Consider the following 7144-nt stretch of genomic DNA (forward strand, 5'->3'; position numbering starts at 1 on the left):
ATCACAAAAGAACAAACACGGTATGCACTCACTGATAAGTGGTTATTAGCCCAGAAGTTTGGAATTATTGCTACTTCTTAACTGTAATTTTGCTACGCTTATGAATCACAGTGTAAATATCTGTGTTTTCTGATGGATGGTCTTATGCAACCCTTGTGAAAAGGTCCTTTGGTGTCTCCCCAAAGGGTCTTGACACACAGGTTGAAAACCAGTGCTCTAAGCTTTATCCCTCCCCCAGAGAGGTGTGAAGATCCTGCCACAAACAGAAGAGAAAGAGACAGGGAGACTTGCTTCAAGACCTCTCTTTGCCAATCTGTAAAATGCCCTGGTAGAACCAAATAATTTCTAGGGACTTACTGCACCCTGTTTCTCCTGGGGTGTGTCTGCTTTATGCTTGTGCTTGTCCCCAGAGGGGGCCCAGGGTGGAGTGGTGCTTGTGGACACTGGATCACCACCACTGTTTGGGCTGGTGCCATACTGTTGATGTGAGGTGTAGGGCAGACCAGATTTTATCTTTCTGAGTGCTAGGACTTAACTTTCCTTCTCATTTCCAATGATGAGCTCTAATCCCTTCCTGGCCTGATTCAAACCCCACCCTCATGGGACATGAAGTAAGAAAATTACTATAGAAATGCCCAGGGATATAGTTGCTGGGGTTTTGCTTCTCAAAACAACAGCAGCAGCAACAACAACCCAAAACACAAAACAAAACAAAACAGAAAACAACAAAAACATCTACAAAACCCAAAGACTTAGTAGTGGTGAAGCCTCCCCCTTGCTGGTCTGTCTCCCACCTCTGTCTAGACACAGCCCATCACTTACACTTCCTTTGAGATCATTAACATATCCCCTACCTGCACATGAGCTGTGACGTATGAAACCTAAAGACATGTGTATTTAAACTAAGGATGGTTTTTAACAAAAATCTAGCCAATATATACTTCTCCTTTCCTTCCAGGAGCATGCTCGCATCCCGAGTGCTGGGCTGACAGGGCCTTAGAGATGTGCCGTGAACAGGGAGCTGAGGTGCATTTCCTTGGAGATTCCATGCTTCTCTCATGCTTCGGCCTTGACCATGAGAGAAGAACCAGCCCCCAGCTATATGGGGGTCCCGGGGTGCCCCGAATAACTCTCCAAGCTTTGAGCCTGCTAATGAGTAGTTAATGTTGTATGCCACTGAGTTTTGAGATTGTTACGTGGCAATAGTCAGCCTTACTTAAAAAAAAAAGAAAACTTTTATGGGAGTATCCTTTGAATACTGGTATATCTTCTTGGCTTTTCATATGTGCTAGAAACATATGTTGGAAATTGTTCTCTTTTGGTAAAAAGTTGCTGATTCTTTTTAATGGCCACATAATATTTCATGGTATAGTATGCTCCTTACTAGTTAGCTTGTTCCTGCCTTTTTTATTTTGCCCGTAATCCAAACAGTAAGCTTTAAAAGTGGAACCCAAAAAAGTTCTGACTCTTGTGACTGGTGTGGGGCACCTGGGATGCCCTGGACCAGGGAGAACCTGTGAGGCTCCTGGGCTCTAGCAGTGGCTACTGTCCTGTTCCTCTGTCCCGGGGCCACAGTGTTTGCTCCCTTTCCAGTGATATGAAGCTTATGTGTACTAGAGGCTCTCAGACAAGACATTAAAACTGAATCACTCACATTCAAGATCTCTTCCCTCCTTCTGTTCTATCCGGGAGGAAGCCGGGGTGAGGCACAGATAGATTTTAAGGCTCTCAAACAGTTGTTCCTTTCCCTTGTCACAGAGGTCTTTAGATTCATCAGTGGGCAGTCTAGCGTATTTCGTATTCATATTTAAATAAGCTGATTTGCTTTTATATTCTCAAAATCTCTATGTATGCACTGTATACCTGAGGTCTTGGAGAGTGTATACATTATAGAATGTTAAATTGAGCTAATTAACATATGAATTCTCTTGCATGCTTCCAACTGTGGTAGGGGGTATCTATATTCTCAACCATTTTCAAAGTACAGGACAGTGTCATTAACTAGTCATCATTTTATACAATAGAGCTCTGATTTCCCCTACCACTTCTGGGAAGTTCTGTATCCTTTGGCCAGCATCTCCCTGGGTGGAATCCGGCAACCATTCATTTTTACTAGTTAATTTCATTTTGTGAATTAATGACCTTGGTTTTCAGTTTGGGGAGAAAGATGAAACAATTAAATTTATTTCAGTAAAGACAAAAATATAACTGACAGATCCATTAGTTTACCAAAAACTAAAAAAGAAAGAGCACCAACCAACTAACCAACCAAAAAACCCCACATATCATCCTCAACTCAGCCCCCACTAATATTTTGCACCACCACTCTAGTTACTGAACTAAGAAAATTAGCCTTCACTTGTTACGGATGACTAACCTCTAGACTTTATTCAACTTTTCCAGTTACCACGAATGTCTACCTTCTGGCTTGGGATCTAACTCAGGATCTACCAATCTCCAGCACTTCCTTTACCTTTCTTGAGTCTTCTGAAGAGCATGAAAAAAATTTGCTGAATGCTGCTTCATTCCGGCATGTCTGTCCTCTCCTCGTCCACCCTGCATCACGTCTGGGTATTCAAGATGTAAATAGGTCTCAGGTCATCTTGTCACAGGTGGGGTGAAAGAAAAGCCATAGATAGGGAGGGGCTACATGTCCTCTGATAGCTGATAGCCCTCTATCTCTGTCTTCTGTGGAAGACTAATCTCTCCCAGCTCTGCAGTGGCCTCTGTGGGAGTCAATCCCTCTGTTCTGAACACCTGACTCCCTACTGTTGTTTCTGAATTGCAAACCAGCTAGACTTCGGTTAACCTTTTATCCAGGTGCTTTCTGAGACTCTTGGTCGGTGCTCCTTCAGATGAAGATGTGAGACAGCTCTTTAGTTCTCAGCTCCCTTTGGATGAAGCCTTTGAGGTTAGAAAATACAGACATTCCCAGGCAGCGGGGAGCCATCATCAACCTTGATATAAGCATCTCCACCACTCTTCTTTCTATCCCAGAGATTCTCCCAGCTGACCCTGCTCACCGTCTGCTGCCAGGCCTTCCCTTTATGTTAAAACAAATGTCCTGGGAAGTTCCAGACTGTCCTTCCGGCGATCTGAAGAAGTACATTCCAACCCCCTTTCCCACTCGGACTCTGTCTCAGCTCATGAAGACCTTAGGGGTTTGGACCAGCTGACAGCTTCCTCCCAGGAAGTCTGTGTTGGTCTAGGTCTTGGATAATATCATCTTGAGGAGAAAAGCCAATTACTGTGAGCTATGACTAATTAAGTACCACAGAGGGTGAAATCTCAGAAGCAAGCGCCTAGCTCTCCCTAGGGTCTGTGTAATGAGATGACGGCTGAGACAGCGGCTCCCCAGGGAATGCCTTTGACAATTTCAGGGCTTGAAATGGATCCCCATACTCAGCTCACTAAGTCTTGAACATCACCTTCACTGACTTCCATCTTACACATTGACTGGTTTCATATGCTATCAAGGCTGACAAATAAGGATTAAAAAGTAAGATTTTTTTTTCAATATGAGTCAATCTTTCATCTTTCTCTTTTGTGTGTAAAGTTCTGATGCAGGCACCAAAAATATATAGATGCCTTTGAAGAGCTTCTGCAAGTAGTTCTGCCCAGGAAGTAAGCAAGTAGGGTATAGAGATAGCATTGAGTGAGTTGTTAGCCCAGCAGATGTTTACTGTGGGCAGTTGAACCACAGTAAATCTCTACACACAATTGGCTCCATGAACCCTTCTGCACAGAACCAAAGTCCACGGGCACTCAAGTCCCTTAAACGCAATGGCACAGTACGGACACAGAAGCCTCCCTAATCTTCCCATTTGACTTAAACTCTCTCTGGATGGCTTTTAATACCTACTATGTGTGCCAGGCACTGCAGCTACTACTGTGGGACTGAGCTGACCCGGCTGCAGACACCAATCTTGCCATCTTGGTGCTGGTTTGTGAGTGGACATTCGAGATCATGAGGATGGCCTGAATTTAAACTAAGGCAGGAGGGACTCGCCCCATCTGGGGGAGGGGTTCAAGCTCATCTGGAGACTCCTTCACAGATGCCTCCAGAGATTACAAATCCCATCAACATTAACTCCTGCTCATGGCACCTCCACATGTATATATATACACACATACACACATACACATAGAAAACCTGGAGTCCACATGTGAGAAAAACATATGATCATTGTCTCTGTGAGTTTGTTTATTATATGAATGAGGAAACTGAGGCACTGAGAAGAAAGTAACTATCAGGAGGCCTCTCATAGAATGTGAGTCCGGGCTTTCTGACTCAGGATTTCATCTACATACAGTCACATACAAAGAAAAGGACACAAAGATGACACAACATACACACACATGCACGCACAAAAACACATGCTCATACAGACATGCATGTGCACACACATGCACGTGCACACACACACAAACACATGCTCACACACACATGCACAGAGTCGCAAGCATAGGCACAGGCACATGCACACACACAAACATACAAACAAACACACAGTGTTAATCCTACCAGGCGAGAATAAGACCTACAACTTTTGAACCACATTTGAAGCCACCTCTATTAAATACTGGCCAGGTCCATACTCAGAATTTCCAAACTTAATTACATTAGTCGGGGACTTATAGAAGTAAAACTCAGGAGGCCATGCACTTTCCACCTTCGTCTAATCAGGGGCACACATACTTCCTGCCTACGTGTGTGATTACTCATACATTCTGTACAGCAGATGAGAGTGCCCTGTCCTTATTCTCAGAGTGAACACTGTTCCATTTTCATTTTCAGGACAGAGATGGCCAGAATGCAGTGGTGACAAGAACAGAGTAGAGCCTTTCAGTGGAACTTACCTTAATGAAATCCTCAGTGGGCTCGGGACACTCTGTTTCCCTAGATAACACCAACACTACTTTTTTTTTTTCTTCAAACCATTTGTTTCACCTGTGCCATCTCTCTATGGCCCATAAACCAGACTGAGGCAGTTCATTTGATGTTCCTTAGATACAAATGACCCTCCCTGAATAACAAACAGGATGTACCCTTCAGAGGATTTATGGTTTCCCTCTTGTGCCCCTAGTTTCTAAATGGGATATTTTCTCTGGAAGCTTCTTTTTCGCACTGTCTCCCCTGGCAGACAGGCTGTCTACTGAGCAGGCAAAGCAAAGGACCTTCATTTTTCAGAGGCTTGGGCCCCAGATCTTACTCGAACTCTGTCTTCTGTTGCATTGTGGTCTCCTGGGTGGAAATGCTATTAGTAGTAAGAGCCCTTGGCAACAATCATTCTGGGTGTGAAGGATGCTTCTAACTAGACCCAATGAAACAAATGAACAGCCTATAAGAATCTTAGATAATATAAGTTTTGTACCTGCCCTTGCCAGGCAGGGGTCTATCTCTCTAGTCAGAAGACTATCATTCACAAGACTAACCGCAGGCTGCTCCTTCACAAATGGGGCAAACAGTGAACAAGGAATTCCAGTTCAATAAGGTGAATGTTACCGGACAGGTGACAGTCCACATCCAGTCTGTCCTGTTTAATTTTGTATCTAGTTTCATTGCCTCTTGTCTCTCACCTCAAAAGTGTCACATGGGGCAAGCAAAGGACAAACTCACACATGTAAAAGAATGCACCAATGTCCCCAAAACGGTGGTGGTTGAGATTTAACATTATTCCCAGAGCTACAATGTCGCCTGCTGAAGGTGTAAGCTCCCTGCCGATGCAGCGACTTCTGCGCCGTGGTCTCTGTGGTACCCCAGCCACTTTACACACTATCAATCAGCAGAGTGATGGGAAAGCACTGACCCACTTAGCAGTGATATTGGCAGGTGACAGCTGGTGCTGGAGCTTGTACAATTTGGCTGGAGGGATCACGTCTCCAGGATGGCTGTCTGGGGCTCCGAGATCTCTATGTGGGTGACCTTGTGACTGAAGGTGACAGATACAGTTCTCTGGCCAAGAGCTACTTAAATGGGTCAAGGCAAAAGTCAGCTCCATCTGAATTCTTGAGTTCTGGGTCACTTCTCTCCAGACATGTGCTGTCCTCTTGGTCCTCTTTGACCCCATTCCTACCTCATCTTGGAGCTCTGAGGATCTATCTAACATAATTCAACTTGATAATGATTCATTGAGCAGTGTTAGCAAGAATCTCTTGTTTGTGTATTTCTTGGCTTAATTCTGGTTTGAGTTATTGCTCCATGACAGAGACAGAGAGACAGAGAAACACACACACACACACACACACACACAGAGAGAGAGAGAGAGAGAGAGAGAGACAGACAGACAGACAGACAGACAGACAGAGACAGACAGAGACAGACAGAGACAGAGAAAGACAGAGACAGAGAAAGACAGAGACAGAAAGACAGAGAAACAGATACACAGAAAGAGACAGAGAAAGACAGAGAGACAGAGACACACATACAGAGAAACAGAGACAGAGAGGGACAGAGACAGAGACAGGGAGAGTAATGGTGAACATGGATGGATGCTGAGGCTGTATTCTGATCATGGTCCTAGACTGAAACCCAGATGGTGCTCTCAGATCCTGTTTTAGGTACTTTCCTCATGGCTGTGACCAAATACCTGACAAGAACAGCTTAAGAGAAAAAAGGGTTATTTTGGTTTATGCCTTGTGGGCTCAGGCCCTCATGGTGGGAAAGCCATGGGGGTGGGAACAGTTGACCTTGGCAGCTGCAGAAGCAAGAGGCTGGATATTCATATCTTGGAGGATTAGGAGAAGAGTCAGGACAGAAAATGGAGTCAGAGTATAAATCTCAAGGCCCACCCCTTCAGAGCACCACTTCCTCTGGTTAGGCTCTGCATTTCAAAGGTTCTACTATCTCTTAAGAGGGTACCACTAGGGGGTTGGTTACGTGTTTGAATGCAGGAGCCTGGGTGGTTGGCGGAGGGGTGGGGTGGGGGGATTCAATAAAACTCTAATAGTCATCGATTGTGATCCCAGGCTGAACCCTGATCACAAGATAACACTGTGACAGAGATACCAGGATTGACTTCCGTAGTCACAGGTTAGGCCTGAGCAGGATATGAGGAGAGGAAGAAGTAGAGTAAAGGCAGTTCGTACACGAACAAAGACAGTGCCAATTAGAGCAGCTTGGATCCTCCGGTTTCAAACTCAG

Source organism: Mastomys coucha, unplaced genomic scaffold (assembly GCF_008632895.1).
Source record: "Mastomys coucha isolate ucsf_1 unplaced genomic scaffold, UCSF_Mcou_1 pScaffold5, whole genome shotgun sequence".
NCBI classification, from domain to species: Eukaryota; Metazoa; Chordata; class Mammalia; order Rodentia; family Muridae; genus Mastomys; species Mastomys coucha.